This window comes from Giraffa tippelskirchi, chromosome 6, assembly GCF_054371585.1.
Source record: "Giraffa tippelskirchi isolate mGirTip1 chromosome 6, T2T-mGirTip1v1.2.pri, whole genome shotgun sequence".
Taxonomy (NCBI): Eukaryota; Metazoa; Chordata; class Mammalia; order Artiodactyla; family Giraffidae; genus Giraffa; species Giraffa tippelskirchi.
The window spans coordinates 150,745,943-150,763,072 of record NC_137280.1 but is presented as its reverse complement, the minus strand read 5'-3'; the positions used below and the strand labels follow the sequence as shown (position 1 = coordinate 150,763,072).

Below are 17,130 nucleotides of genomic sequence, written 5' to 3'. Positions count from 1 at the left end.
TGATCCCACTTCACATAAAATATTTACTTCATGACGGGCAACGGGGGAAAATGTCATTTTTCAAATTTCTTTAGCTTAATTACAAAAGATGTGAATGTGGTCTCACTTGTGGGAAAAAAAAGTTACTCTTAACAATGAGGTGTAAATTGGTGTCTGCTTAATCTGTTCACAGTAAGAATAAAACCTCACACTCGCCTCCTCGCCCTTATTTTTGCAGTAGTACCTGGGAAGTTAATGCTTTCTCTTGCAGCATCTCCAGTCTCTTAAGGAGACAAGAGAGAGGGGTTTCCTGCCTGATCCTTCTACCAGCTGTAAGCACATTCATTTCCAGTATCTCTTTTGGACTGTGGACAGCTACTATCTTTTTTGACCTCAGTCATGGGCAGCCAAAATCTAACCTTTTTCTGGTCTCTTCTCTCTCCCCAACCGTTGTGGTCTCCTGCAGATCCCCAAATGGAGTAAAATTAATAGGGGAATCAGCGTTATTTATACAATGACCTTGTGCTCCTGCGGGAAGTGCAGGCGCTATTCTTTCACTTATGATGTTTTACATTTCAAAGAACCTAGCTCTCTTTGATATTAAAGAATGCGATGTGCTTTAATAGGTTAATCAGGCCGCATCAGGTTTTCCTGCATGTGGCTCTGTTCCAAAGGAAATGATTTGGCTCCTAGTCGATGGATTCTGACAAGGGGGCTCAACATCAATATTTGAGAGACTCAGTATACTGGGAGGTACAAATCCTCAAGAAAAATTTCTGGCTTTGCTTACCTCTGTCCCTCTGTGGGTAACAGAGGTCTTTTCTCAGCACTGGCGCTACTGACACTGAGGCGTGATCATGCTCTGTTGTGTGGGGCTGCCTTGTGCCCCAGGATGTTTAGCAGTGTTCCCTGCCTCTCCCAACTGGACTGTCAATAGCGCCCTCCCCGTTCAGGACAATCAAATCCAGACATTGCCACTCATCCCCAGAGAGGAGAACCAACCTCTGTTTAGAATCACGAGGTTAACTGAAAGAGTGATGAGGATCAGGGATTCCATTTAGGGCTTATGATATGTTTAGAATTTACTGGCTTATTTATTTCTTTTAAAGATTTCTTTTTTGATGTGGACCATTGTTAAAGTCTTTATGAATTTGTTACAATCATGCTTTTTTTTTTTTTTTTTTAACATTTTGGTTTTTCAGCTTCGAGGCATGTGGGATCTTAGGTCCCTGACCAGGGATTGTACCCACACTCTCTGAATTGAAAGGTGAAGCCTTAACCACCAATCACCAAGGAAGTCCAAGGAAGTCTCAAATTCACAGGTTTAAATGATAATTAAGAACTCACTATGAGCCTCTACGTGACTTAGCAGCAGGAACAGCAGCATGAGCCTCTACTAATGACGTTATGTGTTTGATCTCATTTGATCCTTAAACCTATGAGGTAGTTATTGTGATCAATGTTTTATAGTTCAGAAAACCTAGGCTTAGAGGAGTTAAAATAATTTGCCCAAGACTTCCCAGCTGGACAGTAGAATTGTTACATATGTCTAGATCTAGAATGGCAGTGCATTAAACCTCTCTCTCCCCTTTCTGGCTTTGCCTCCTCTTCTTGGGGTTATAATCTGAGTATCTAAATTAAATTCAGGAGTTTATTAACCACCACTAAGTTTAGGAAATGCACCTACAAACTAAAAAGGTCTAAACAAAATAAGGCTAGGTTTGCCCTCAAGTAATATAAGCAAAACAGAAAGTATAATAGAGAAAGAAATCAGATAAACATTTGACAAGGGCCACTAACAAGATCAGGGCTTCCCAGGTGGCACAGTGGTAAAGCATCTGCCTACCACTTCAGGAGGGCTCAATCCCTGGTTCTGGAAGATCCCCTTGAAGAGGGCATAGCACTTTCTCCAGTATTCTTGCCCTCAAAATTCTATGGGCAGAGGAGTCTGGCGGGCTACAGTCCATGGGGCTACAGAGAGTCAGACACAACTGAACGTGTACAACAAGATCAGAGGTCAAAGTGCTCTGGATCCTAGTGCTTTTGCAGACCTCAGTGTGCAGCAGAAGCACCTGGGGACTTCTGAAAATGGAGGTTCTGCTCCTAAGTACATATGGATTATGGTCCGGCATTCTGTATTTCTAACCAGCTCCTAGATTGTGATACTGTTGGTCTGAGGAACACAGTTTTTGCATTACGCTGTGATGTGCTAGGAAACATAATCTCAAAGCATTCAAGCAGTGAGGTCCAACTGTGTGTATCTGAGATGCCAAGAAATCATCACTACAAGGTGGAAGGGGTGGGAGGATGGGGTGGGACTGCCTTGGCCGTGAGAGGCACACTTGTCTCTTAGCCCTCCACTTGGAATATCCATGATGCTTCTACTCACGCTGATAGCCCACATCTACCGCAGAACATCTGCTATTGGAAAGGACAAATATTAATTTGAGCACGAAAACACCTACCCATTGAACACAACTTGTTTCTGAAAACAGATTACATTCTTATCACCAATTTTGTACTTCGACTTCTCTATCCTCAACACCCTCTGCTGTCAGCTACAGAAGAAATATTATCATTCTCCCCTCCAGACCTTGTGATTTGAATGACTACTGAACTGCAACTGGCCAAGAGTTTACATAACAAAGGAAAATCACATGTGTGGGAGGCCAAAAACAGAGATATTTTTCTTAATCCAGCAAAAGTCACGGTTAAAATTATGACTATGAAGATTGTAAACTAGATTGCCATTTATCTGGCTGCATTCAGACAGGTGGAATTGACTCCTGTAATAAACATTCAGAAAGAAATGTATTGGGAACAATCTCCACTAGTGGCTGTGGCATCTACACCCAGACCCCAGGGACTGCTGCAGATCATAGGTTGTTGTGTGACATCTGGGTTTGACCAGAAGTCATAACAAAGGGGACAATTTTTGAATCACTTGAGTCTCCGAATGCATTCAGCTAATTTGCCATCTACAGTGCAGAGGAACACAGCAGAGGAATGATTCACTGGGATGTAGGGATGGATGACATGAAAGCAAAGGCTGAGAGGCTGAGAACTAGTATTACTCAGTTACCGCTAACTCCTATTCCAGTATAAATGGGACAGAAATGTGTATATTTGAGGTTATAAGTATATCATCATCAAAGTGCATTGTACTGATAGGGTAAGACTGAGAGCTTTGGTTCATCCATTAAGTACAGATATCGTCAGTGCCTGCTACGTGCCAGATCCCGGGATACACAGAGGAACTCTCTGTCACCCCTGTTGTCAAGGGTCATCTGGGACAAACTGTTTCCCATTCATCAGTCATATGGGTCACACCTTTATGATTTTGGCCACATCTACTACTGACTTTACTGATATTTACTCAGTATTTTTTCTTTAGACCATCTCATTTTTCACTATTTTAACTTGGCCTTATCTTTAGCAACAATACCTATGAAATTGTATATTTTAAGCACTTCTCAGGACTGACCAAACCTGTTGCTAAAATATTAAAATAAGCTTCGGTGACTATAGGCAGACAAAGCCTGCCCTCTCCACCCCCATTGCCCTAGCTTAGCCCCCTGGCCCTGCCCAGGATCCAGCACATCACAGGGGCCTGGCCTGACATATAAGGCATTCCTAGTAGTCTGACACTGAACTCTGGACAGCATTGGTTCTGACTGCCCTGAGCCCCTTTCTAAGCTATTGTAGTTCCACACAACACAGGATTTCTGATCTGGGTTTGTTTGTTTTTTTAGAGGGCTTGTACACATTCAGTTTTAAAACAAAATAAACCCTTCTGTTCCAACAGGCTGTTACCGAGGAGTTAGATGCATCAAACCTGCAGTGTGAGAAGTTACACTTTCCCCAAGCTCAGTTTCTCTCTTCTGTAAGATGAGCATAATATTAGTAATTCCTACCTGATGGATTCAATCAGGGCTTTTCAACCTCAGCTCTATCAACACTGTGAGCCAGATAATTCTTTGTTGTGGACTCCTGTCCTCTGTGTTGAGTGGCATCCCTGGTCTAAACCCACTAGATGTCAGTAGCAACCCCCAAGTCTTGGTTATCCAGGATGCCTCTCGACACTGCCTGATGTCCTCTGGGGGGCAAAAATCATCCCCCAATTGAGAATGAGTGGGTTAAATAAACAAACCCATGTAAGCTTCTCAGCCTAGTACCTGGTGTGTACTATAAGCTCAGTAGTATTCATAGTAGTTATTAAACACTTACTGTATGCTTGGCCTCCTTCTAAGCACTTTAAATCTATTACCTTAGTGAATCCATACGTAACCTTGTGAGCCTAGTCCTACTATTATTCCACTTTAAAGAAGAGGAAAATAAATGGCAGAAAGGTAAAGTAAGTCATTTGAAATTCCACAGTTAGCAAGTGGCAGAGTCAGGATTCTAACACAGGTAATCTGTCACCAACATCCTAGCTCTTAGCCTTTTGTCTATCCTCCCTTTGAAGAAAAGGAAGTCTCGACAAAAATAGGCAGCATGGTGATGAGAATGAGGATGAAAAAATTAGATAGTACCCAATAGGCTAAGATTTTCATATGAGAAATTATATCCCAATAGATTTCCCAGTGTACCAGGTACCTGACAGGAAATTAAAATATAGATTATCCATCATTAAATGTTCATGTCCTGGAGAAGACTCTTGAGAGTCCCTTGGACTGCAAGGAGGTCAAACCAGTCAATCCTAAAAGAAATCAACCTTGATTATTCATTGGAAGGACTAATGCGGAAGCTGAAGCTCCAATACTTTGGCCACCTGATGTAAAGAGTTGACTCATTAGAAAAGACCCTGATGCTGGGAAAGATTGAAGGCAGGAGGAGAAGGGGATGACAGAGGATGAAATTGTTGGATGGCGTCACTGACTCAATGGACACGAATTTGAGCAAATTCCAGGAGACAGTGAAAGACAGAGGAGCCTGGCATGGTATAGTCCATGGGGTCGCAAAGAGTCAGACACAACTTTGCGACTGAACAATGACAACATGCTGGGGTGTGTATACACATCCATATTTTTCTCAAAATGATTCAAAAAAATCTTAACTTTCCCCAAACTGATGGAGATAAAAAAAAAAATGAAAGCTTAACATGTCAGATACACATCTGGCTAGAATTGGTATGATGAGGTATTTGGGGAATTCAGGAACTGTGGAGAGAGAAAGTGCGATGTGGTACCATGGAAAAGCACTGGGACGATCAGACTGTAGTCCAGCTGCCTGCCTAAAACAGATGATGGCTGATGACCGGCACGCCCTGCATTCCCCATTGGTTATTGAACCTTGCGTGTTTCCCCAAGAACTCTTCTTACTCCAGTGCTTAGGCAGCTGTATATATCACAGGCATTGACACGAATTAGAAGCCATTTGTCAAGGCTGGTCTAAGAGAACCCAGAAAATCCACTGACCTACTGTACCAGCTTGAGAACTAACACTCTCGGTTATCCTTCTGCTTACCAGCAGCGAAAAGAAATCATCTGTGACGTTAAATGTCCATCTTAGTGTGGCGGTGGTTGTGCCTGTTCAGGCATGACTGACTCTTTGCACCCCATGGGATCCTCTGTCCATGGGATTCTCCAGGCAAGGTTAGAGCACGTTGCCATTTCCTTCCCCAGGGCATCTTCCTGACCCAGGGATTGAACGCACCTCTCTTGCATCTTCTGCATTGGCAGGCGGGTTCTTTACCAGCTGAGCCACCAGGAAAGCCCCCTTTATACAATATATATATAGAGAGATTTAATGTATATATAATATATATATATTTATATATATAAATATAAATATATTTATATATATATAAAGTATATATACATCTATATGTATTGTGCTCACTGACAAACAAAAATTCATACATAAATATCAAAATCAATGCAAAAAGAATAGGCAAGTGTAAACACAGGATCTTGATATATGCATATATGAAAAAGAAACTGGAATACTAAGAATAACAGTTCAGAAAGATACTAGTATTTCCTGCTTCTAAAGTTTTAGAACCCAGGCTAACAGTGAATCATTAAGTTTGTCATTGTTGAACACAGAAAAATGGGAGCTTTTCTCCATTTGACTGAAAATCTTTGCATTTCTACCAGTCTGAAATAGAAACTCACAATTAAATCAATTAAGCAATGAAAATCAAATATTCCATTAAAATCTAATTTTCCTCTTATCTGATTGGCTGTAACTCAACTGAGTTGAAAACAGATGAGAGAGGCAAAATGACTCAAAGTCTGAGGCATGGAGACAGGAGAAAGGGAGCGTTTGAAACACGTTCCTAGGAAATTTAATAAGGGCATTTTATTTTCCTTCTGCTTGTGTAAGTTTAGCCATTAGGGGTTCCCCAAACATAGGCTTTCAGAACTAATTCAGCAGATTAAAATGCGAATTGCAAGATTCCTTTCTCTTCTGTCTTCTTTTTTGCAAACGTGTCCTTGAAGTTTCTCTTTTCCCTTAAGGAATTGGAAAATGTTGGTCCACGCTCCTATTCAGAAGATGCTGTGTCTTTGTGCACATTACCCAGCCTGAAATTTAGTTGCTATGACCGACAGTCAGATTGGAATGGGCTGTGTTTGCTGATTTGAGGAGTTACCTGAGACCCAGAATGTCAAGGATGGATTTATTCTTCTGAGTGGCAAAATGGAGAATTTGGCTCCTGGAGAGGCTGAGAAAGAACATGGCAATGGATTTAAACATTTTCTTTTCCTCTGTCCTTAGAGGTGACAGAACATAATATTTTCCATCCCAGCAACATCCATGGAAAGATTGCTGAATCTCCAAGAAGGATGTGGAAAATGACTCCACATGTTCAAAAAGCAAGTAGGAGAAGAGAAGACAACTTATAAGCAAGGTGCTTTTCCAAGTTTGATAGACATCAGGATGTCCAGCTTGATCAAAAACTATAATATGTAAACATGCAAAAAGGAAAGAAAATGACGACTTTCAGAAAACACGGTGAGCTTCAAATTTTAAACACGAAGGTCAGTATTTCTGGGGTGGTTTTTTTAAAAAATTCAGTTGTCAAAATCATCTTTAAAGCCTAAACCATTGGGATCTTACAGAGAGCTATTCACATTTGATTGCCATGCATGCTAAGTTGCTTCAGTTGTGTCCGACTCTTTGCAACTGTATGGGCTGTAGCCCGTTCCTCCAGGCAAGAATACTAGAGTGGGTTGCCATGCCCTCCTCCAGCGACTCTTATGTCTCCTGCATTGGCAGGTGGGTTCTTTACGACTAGCGCCACGTGGGAAGCCCTTTTAATTGCCAGAGCCAGCTGCAAAGTATGTGAATCTGAGAAAGCACACAGAACCACAGCAACTGTTTCAAGTGCCACTACAAGTGTCTCTGTGTGTTTGTGTGTGTGGGTGTGTGCACATGTGTGCATCCATGTCTATGCGCTATGGAGAAAGGAAAGTTTTTAATTCGGTGGCTACCCTCTAGTTTCCAGAAAGATGAGTGATGGGAAATTTGTGGTTTTAATCCTGAAAACAACAACAGCAATACTTTATAAGAATTTTCTTTGCTCTGCTGCTCACATTCCCCCCCCCCCCCAAGCATCTGTCATCTCTGAACAGTTGGAACAGGTTGGAGGAGGAGAAGGAGGAACAGAGAAAGAGAAGTTCCTTTGAAAACAAACAACTGCTCCTGAGTTTCTTATCTCTGCCACCCTCTCAGCCCCACCCATTTCTTGGTGTTACAGATCATGGTGGGAATAAAGGCTCTGGAACTGGGCTGCCTGGATCTGAGACCCAAGCTCCTCTGTTTATCAGCTTGGGTAAATTATTTTACCTCTCCATGCCTCAGTCCTGATCTGTAAAATGCAAAAAAAATGACAATATACGTGTCCTAGACTTGTTACGAGGATTCTAGGCCTTCTAAATTCCTTTCATCTGCAGTTAGCATCCTTGGATCTGAATGTAACTGTGAACATTACATCCACCCTGGTAACAGTCCTGTAACCCACCACCTCCTTTGCCGCTGGATTCATTTAAATGATGAGCACTGTAGGGCGAAGTCATTGATTCTTAACATCTGATCTGAACAACTGTCAGAAAACAAACATAAAATAATCACCACTCCCCACATAGTCTCAAGTCTTTCCAAAGAGTCTGGCTTGGTTAACATCTTTTATATTTAGGGTATAATACATCCAGCTATTGAATCAAGGCATGGTAACCTTCCTTACTTCAATTTTAACCATTTTTTTTTTTTTTTTTTTTTAGGTAGGTCAGGAGCAATGTCATCTCTAGTTTAGAACCAAGATAAATAACAATTTATTGTCCAAAAGGTTGGAGAGCCCTACCACAGAGGTGAGGGAAGGAGTGGATGTTGCTCCGGTTGTAATCCTGGACAAAAAACAAAAATGTGTCAGAGGAAAGCCATATGTCCCGCTGGACCTGGTTGGAGGAATGTACTCCACCACATGCAAGGCTGTTGCAAGATCTGAACAGGACTCTTCCATCCTGACAGAGGGACACCCCCTCCAGCCCTCTTATTCCCCCTCTGAGGGAGACACTTGGGCTCCATCCAGCCTGCCCTGCCCACCTGGAATCTTCCAGGCCTTTCTGTCACAATAGTGCTTTAGAAAAGTCTGTGTGAAGGGGGAGACTCTGGTATTTAACTCCATCCATCAATGTCAACCCCTCTTTCCCCGCTACCCCGACAGCTTGGTACATTTACCTAAAAGCTGAATAGCCTAAATGGATGGATTTTGTGCTGGTCTCATTAGAAAGGGAAATTAGCCAGGGACTGTTCAGCTGTGCAGAAAGCATGCTGATCCTGAAAGCCTATCCAGCCCCCACCCCCAGTCTTTTCCTCTTTACATATGATGTCCATGATTCTTTGAACGTTTCTTAAAGGTTTCATTTTCCCTAGTTCCCATCTCCTTCTCTCATTGCTCAGCCCCAAACTGGGCACAGACCTGCATGCTCCGTGAGGGTCGATGACCTCAGAGTGGTTCCACACTCTTGCTATTCAGAGATATCTATTCAGAGTTAGCTTTTCAAAAAGAATCAGGATTATTTACTGACATAGTATCAATTGTTGTGCCTCCTGCATGCCTCTCTAGTCCAGTTCATACCACTCTCCTCCAAGCTCCAAGTTCCTGCCATGCCAGCCTGCTGACAGCTCTTGGGGACCATGGGTTCCCTGCCACGTTGAGTCAGTATGTGGGCATGTGTACTGTTTTGTGTTGTCTGAAACGGCCTTCCCCGTGTGTCACACAGTTCACGCTCCTTCCTTGCGTCTTTAGCTCATGGTGCTGCCTCAGAAAATTCTTTGATCTCATTAAATTTGGCCCTCTTGCTTTCGTCTGTGTTCTAAAATCATGTTTCTGTCCTTCAAAGTATTTTTCCTCAGCCTTCAATTACATTTTTAATTTGTTGCCTATTTGAATAATGTCTTGTTTCCCTACTAAATTAGAATTCTGTTCCATGGAGCAGGAAGTCTCTCTCATTTATTTATTCATTCATTCATTTATTCATTTATTATTAACTTCCCATTGCACACCATCACCTATCACAGAGCTTGGCAACTAGTAGGTGTTTTCTAAGTATTTGTCAAATGAATGAATATCATGACACAAGAGGGTATGCTGTTAGGATGCTTAAGAATGTAATTCTCCTATTTTCCTATCACTTTTGATCTCCCTGAAGACAGCAAGAGAAGAAATCTCAGTCTTCTGTATAACGACTATTTACAGAATATGACAGTCATCTTGCAAGCCCAAAGCAGCAAATTCCTCCAACACTAATAGGCATTACAAGCTGTGATGTCGATGTGGCTGGACAACGCTACTGTGGCCCTCTTATTTTGTGGGGGTTCAAGAGATAAGGGTCCTTCTTTGGTTGTATTATCTCAGTAGCAATCCACTTTAGTGAAATATGGTGGCTTCCTAACTAGTGCTTCAAAAATCAGAGACTAATATTGGAGGCTCCAGAGAATCAAAATAAAAATCATGTGAAAGAAATGCAACTCTCAAAAATAATGCTAAATGTAACAGTGGAAATTTCCTGATGAACTGAAAGGATGTACTGTATTCTCTTGACTCTGATGTAGACCTCAGGATATATGTGCTGCTTGAAGTTTAGAACTTCAGGGAGTTCTGATTAATAACACAGCTACCCCTGACTGTTCGCTACAAGTGGACCAAGGATTTTTGCTTCCTTGTCTAGCATGTTCATTTATGGTCACTTTGCATTGACAGTGGCCCAGAGATACTTTCTAGGGTACTTGAGAATTTCTATTAATAAGTAATAGACTAAAGTGATTTATTGCAGGTATTGTGTCATACTTTTTCTCCCCAGAAAGTCCCCAACATAGGTGTTCAGTGAATGAACAGTTAGCATTCACCAAAGAGCTGGCACCTTCTGTCTTTGCTTGAAGGAGGTAAACCCTATCCTGCTGTTCTCTCACCAATTGCCTAGAGGTCACCCCTCCTCGAAAGCCCTCACTTTTAAAATAACTCCTACAAGTTGCTGTTAGCAGTCCCAACAAAGAGCAAGCTGGGACCTTTCATATTTCAAACAAATGAATATCTGTCTCTCAAAGAAAGTACACAATGAAGTAGGTTTGTGTAGCCACTTAATTTATAAAAAAATAATGACCTACCCCTGGTAAGGCAGGAAGGTAGATAGATGAGAGAGAGAAAGAGAGGTGAAATAATCTCAAAACTTTTTTTACATAGATATTGTTCATATCTATATCTTCACAAAGAAATATTTAATGTTATATTTAGACAAAATAATCTGTAAACTTTTACTTTGCTTACAGATTTATTTGTTTATTAGAAAATAAATATATATATGTATACATATTTGTTTATTGCTGACAGAGAAATGGATAGATAAAATAATCAAAACATCATGTTTTGCTTGCAGGGTGCTTATTGCTTATGTGTTTATTGGGTCTCTTCTCATGGAAATGGGAATGTGCTAAGAGCAGAAATCTGGTATTCCTTGGTCACCATATCATTTCCAGGGCATAGGAAAGTGCCTGGCATATACTAAACATTATTTGCTTATCTTAATAGCAAGTACTTCACCCTTTAGCACATATAAATATGCATACATTACTGTATAAGGAGATACAAACATAATCATTGTAAATATATGTCCTGGATGGTTCAAGAGATTTTCATAGGCCATCAGGATCCTGCTTAATCTTTGCTTTCCATGGTGATGCACGCATGTTCTTTACCACCAGCGTCACCTGGAAAGCCCCTCCATGGTGATAGTGGCTTTAAAATGTTCTCCCCCAACAATAGGGCAGCTCCGTTGTATCAGGGGTTACATTCATCATGTAGAAATTACTCAGGCCATCGGGGATGCACTAGTTCAGCAGGGGGCCTCAAATGCTGTCACTGAGTCAGAGATCAACCTCTTGAGAGGAAACTGCCAGGCTACAGATCAGCTTGGTGCCATTCCCAAGTGCTTGGACACAAGCAGGGATGTGCAAAGTATTGAGTTTAGTGAAGTGACTCCCTCTCATTGAAACTACCAGAAACTGACTACCACTTAACCAAAACAGAAAGTGATTTCTGACTCTGCGGTGGAACAAGAATACAGATACTCATATTTTGATCCTAAAAGGCAAGAGTTGTGAGAGACCCACGCAATAATGTACAGCAAAGCCAAGGGAATCCTGCACCATAGTAAAAACCTATGCTGGGCACAGTATGGTCCAGGAGGAGAGTGAAACAGCAGTACGCACCATTGTCTGAAACTCGTAGCTAGGTACTTTCACTGCACCATATGTTGGTTTCTTTAAGTAACCCATTACACAGAAATTAAATATCTTGTGACAGATTGTTTTGACAGTAGAAAAAAAAGAAAGCGGGAGAGAGTGGGAGAGATTTAATTTTTTTTTTTTAAATGCATTTGACTGAAGGAAAAACGTTAGGTAGATGTTAATTTAACAGATGTCTAGTTTTGCATCATCAGCCTGAAACGGGCAATTTCTGGCAAGCCTTCCCACCACATCACAACACAAAATCCTCTCAATTCCACATGGATATGCCTTTCACAACCTTCCAAGTGAGCCATTTTCATTCAAAGGAAAATGCCTGAAATTACTCAGGGAAGATGCTAACACCTGGCAATAGTTTGGAAGGAGGAGTCCATGAATGCACCAAGGTATAATGGAACAAAAGTCGGCTCACAGCAACTTTTTAGCTGAGAGAGAAAGCAGGAGGAAATGAATTCACGCTGCAAAAAACAGCTAACGCATCACAAAGTTACCACACATGATACAATAATTTCAATCCTGCAACCAGTAGCTAGTTCATACATTATACAAATACATCAAATCTCATTTGACATCATTATGATGTACAGAAATCTAATAGTTGAGAGTTATTTTTATATAAATATCTAATTTCTATATAACTGCATATAATTGTAGAATATACTGCTTAACCAACATAATGATCAGTTCAGTATTTGGTAGACATTTAATTAAACTTGATCAATTCAGATTTTGTAATTTTATTTTCATTTTGGAGCCACTGCACTTTCTTTAAGGACATTTTCATAAGCCTTGCAAAGTTCAACTGTACTAGATACGATGCTCATAATTGTTCATGGGGAAATTGCCTTCTGTGTGAAATAAAACAAAGCTTCTAGATTTTGGATTGGTGTTACCCCAATCTTTTCACACTAAAGATATGTTGATATTCATTTCTTGGTAGAAGCCATTAGATTACTGTATTCTGATTAGCTGAAGTGAAGTACCACTATAAACACAGACCCTAGAACTGTTCCCATTGTGATAAGTATTTCTGAAAAGAAGAAAGGAATGCAGGAAAGAAGGGAGAGAGAGGAAAAGCAGAATTCTACTACAAAGGATTAATAATCTATTCTTATAGATTCAAAGGCTGTTCTACAATTCTGCAGGATTATTAGTTAGCACTACTTATTTTAATAGCAAAGAACATTTTACAACTAATGTAATAAAACATTTCACTCTCAATAAACTGCAAATTCTACTGCTCCTCCCCACCCACAATGCATGGAGATTTCCAATAATTTCAAAATACATGAGCTGGTGTGTGTATGTGTGTGTGTGTGTCCATTTGATTCAGCATTTTTATTTTTAGGTATTTAAAGTAAATGGTCTATATCTTGTTTTCTGACAGAATATGGCAAAAGGCCATCTTTAAGGGCTGAGAGAGATTAATGATATGATGGCAACCTTTGGAGAATGAAACAAAATTGGTCTGGTCTCTGAACAATTCAATACAGGAAAGCGTGTATGTGTGTGTGTGTGTGTACGTGTGTGTGCCTCTGTGACACATAATAAATACTGAGTTACAGAACACTATCCCCAGGTAATTGTATTTTACTTTATAAACATCACAACCATGGGAAATGAGGAAAATTAGCCTTGTGAATTCGAAGAGGCTAAAATGCATATTGGAAAAACATCCAAAAGGGAGCTAGGCAGTTTATACTAACACACAGTCCTCCTCATGAGAGCCGTACCAAGTCAAGGACGGGATCTGAAATTGAAGAAATTGGTAAGGAAAAAAAATTTCTTAACTGCAAAAAGGAATAAGAAAAAAAAAAAACAAACACCTGTCAACATAAAGATTCCTTTCTCACTCTCTGAAACTCTAATCCAGTAATCATGTCTGCCTTCTAAAGCACCTTTCATCTGACTATCTCAGAGTCCTGCATGGTATTAAACAGTCACCGAATCCCTTAGGTGGCTAAAATTATTCTAGTCATTTTACAAATGCAGCTCTTCTCTCAAACCTCTCATCCTGGGGAGTGATAAGTCTAGGAATAAAAATCAGGAATCAACAAATGGCCACAGTCCTTATTTCTTGAACCTGCTTAATAATTATTTAGGGGAAAGTTCTGTGATTTGCTCTGGGAAAGTGCCCTGAGGAATTAAGTGTGGGTTTTTGATTTGGTGTTAAGATAACTTATACCAAAGGTAAGTAAGGAACGTATTGTAATGTAGGGAACGTAATGTAATGTAAGGAATGTATTGTAATGTAGGGAATGTAATGTGATGTAAGGAATGTATTTTTCCTCTTATCCTTGTTTCTTTCTTTTCCTCTCCTCTCTTTAAATGGAAGGATTGAAGAATAAGGTGGAATATAATAGAACAGAGAAATAGAAGTAATTTAAAATGTAGAACAAATTAGTTTAGTTGATATATCCACATCTTTGGTTCTTAGAGAATATTTAAAAGACTACCATTATTTAATTGGGTGACCTTGGACCTGGTTTATGACCTAGCCAGGCCTCAGTTTACACATCTGTAGAGAAAATGTTAAATTATTTAAATTCTAAAGTCTCTGGCAGCTCTACCATGTGGTTCCACATTTAGAGCCAACATAGTTTCTGTATTTTGGCATGAATTATGAAAAGAAGATTTTTAAAAATCTAAGATAAATATTTCACAACATTTTCCCAAACTAAATGTGGTTGAGAAGCCTCAACAAGGTCAAAATCATTCTCTTTCCTTCACATGCCACTGTTCCTAGTGAATCCTGAAGAGCAAACACCCCAAACCGGAGCCCACTGACAGAGAGACACTAGTCTACCAAAACAAGTGGACTTCAAGTTCAAGTCCCATTAGAATGACCCTGTACTTTACACTGTCATGTTATGAATGTATCAAGTGCAGTCAATGTGACTGCCCCTTTGAAAGCGAGATAAGTGCTGCCTCTGTTCCCAGATTACCCAGGAGAGGAGGCTGGCGAGATGACTGAGGTGTCACTTATGGGAAGGGGAGAGAAATACGGCCTAAGGGTGTTAAGCTGTAAATTAACACACTGAGGTTGACAGAGAGATTAGTTCAGTCTCTGAGTGTGGAAGAAAGCCAAGGGACCATGGAAGCCCTGATGCTTGGTTGTCATTATTTCCGCCCTGAAGGGTGTCCTCTTCCTTTTTAAGTCAGAGTCCCTGCCAACATTGCCCTGTCGGACAGCGAGATCATGAGTCTCTCATATGTAGGCACCCATTCACAATCAGTCCTACCTGCTCCCTCCTAACTCAGGCTTACATCTCAAAGAATATTTACCTTCTGTGCAACCTTCTGCCACTTCAATGTTCAGTTCAATGGTCAGCAAGGACTTCGAGCTGGGCATCCTGGAGAGGTCTGAGCAATCAGAGCCCCAGGCTCCACGTCTCAAATAAAGATTTCCTTTCTGGTCAGGGACTGAAACCTCAGCAGTATGAAGTTCACACTGTAAGGTTTCGGGGCAAGTCATGCCATTTATGAGGGATAATTCTAGCAGACAATGGCTCACTTATTGGAGGGATATTTTACAAGTCAGATACTACCTTCTGACATTAAAAAAAAAAAAATAGAGAACTTTCCATGTCTAGATCTACAGCAAATGACACAAATCGCTCAGCCCCATGCGTTCTCCCTCAGGTGGTCTATATGGCATGATGATGAAGCACAGAGATGCCAGAGGAAGAATAATAGAGTTCAGATCTCTGCTTTCGCACTTTCTGACCCATGTATTTGGATAAGTTATATAATTTCCCAGGGTCTCATACACCCCATCTGGAAAATGCTGATAACATTTCCTAATTCATCGAACTGTGCTGAGCATGGAGTGAGCTGCTTCATTTGTGGTAAATATACATGTTATTTTTTTTCTAACAATGTTATCATTTGCAAAATAATTATTACACTTGGAGATGCATCCTACTTCACAAAACCAAGTTTTTTTCTTACCAATATTATTGCTGTCATTGGTTTGGATAACCTATGAAGTTTACAAGCATGGTCTTAATTTACCCTTGGAGGGGATAAAAGAGAACCTTGTCCAACAGTCTGGGCAGCAGATATAATCAAGATTATTATGCCCAAATTAAGAAGATAAAAATGCCATTCTAATGCAAGGTACTGTTTAAAGTGCTTTTTAAAGGATTCGCAAAACTTTGGATGCATCCATCAACACAGAAAACCATAAATATTATGTGAAAGCATGAATCAGATTTTAATGTAAATGTTTTTTGCCTTTTTATTGTATTTGGTATATAATGCATGATGGAGAAGTCATACATTTTTGAAGATGTAAAAATTAACTGTGGATGTTTTCTTCATGTGGGAGGAATGACAATTTTTTTTTTTTTTCCTGTGACATGAGTTGTGGGATCTTAGTTCCCAGACCAGGGATTGAACTTGTGCTCCCTGGATTGGAAGCACAGAGCCTTAACCACTGGACTGCCAGGGAATTCCGATAATATGTTTATCCAGAAAGATAATGTTCTCATTGTTGACTCCCATTGTACACAGGTGTTTGATATCATTTAAGAGAGGAAGATATTTGATTGATCTGTCCTGGTAAGTCTATTTCTTTAAGTGGCCATTTTAAAATACCATCAAAAAAGATCCAATTGCTTGAATGAAACGATAAAGAAAATAAACAAGTAAAAATATGTATTAAGCCAAATAACATGGTTAACAGTGTCACATATGTCACAAGCATTAGAACAAGCTAAGAACTTAGCATTATTATCTTCATTTAATGAGGGCATTTACTAAACTCAGAGAGTAAATAACCACACTGCCAAGTCTCAGTTCAAACCCACGCTTCTCAGAATCCAAAATCCATGCTCTTTATATTCATAGCGTATACACAGTCACAACAAGCTCGATTATTGAAATTGATTAGCATCAACTGGACTTCCCTGGTGGCTCAGTGGTAAAGAACCTGCCTACGATGCAGGAGACGTGAGTTCGATCCCTGGGTCAGGAAGATCCCCTGCAGAAGGAAATGACAACTCACTCCAGTATTCTTGCCTGGGAAATGTCATGGACAGAGCAGCCTGGAGGGCTACAGCCCGTGGGGTCTCAAAGAGTTGGACACAGCTTCGCAACTAAGCACACACACACAAAGCATCAGTGGGAAAATATTTCCAATAATTCAAAGAGTCACTGAGAAATGACTATATTGTTGATGGTGATGGTGGACTACATATTTGGATGCTACTATAGTAAAAACAAACCTTTGTAAAATATGCTTTCACATGATATTTAGTTATTTGAACAACTATTAATTCCATGCCCCAGTTACACATGTATTTCTTCATAGCACATTTTATTGTCTGAAATTGTGTTTTATGTTGCATATATTTTTTTTTTTTAATTTTATGTCCCCCTTTTGAATATCAGCCCCATGAG

The 17,130-nt window shown here is 40.2% G+C and overlaps 1 protein-coding gene across 1 annotated transcript in view; it reads right to left on the bottom strand.

Moving 5' to 3' along the window:
• The window catches only part of TENM2 (teneurin transmembrane protein 2), a 1,754,865-nt gene that overhangs the window by 755,497 nt on the left and 982,238 nt on the right, over window positions 1-17,130 (bottom strand). The gene's annotated exons all lie outside the window — the stretch shown is intronic.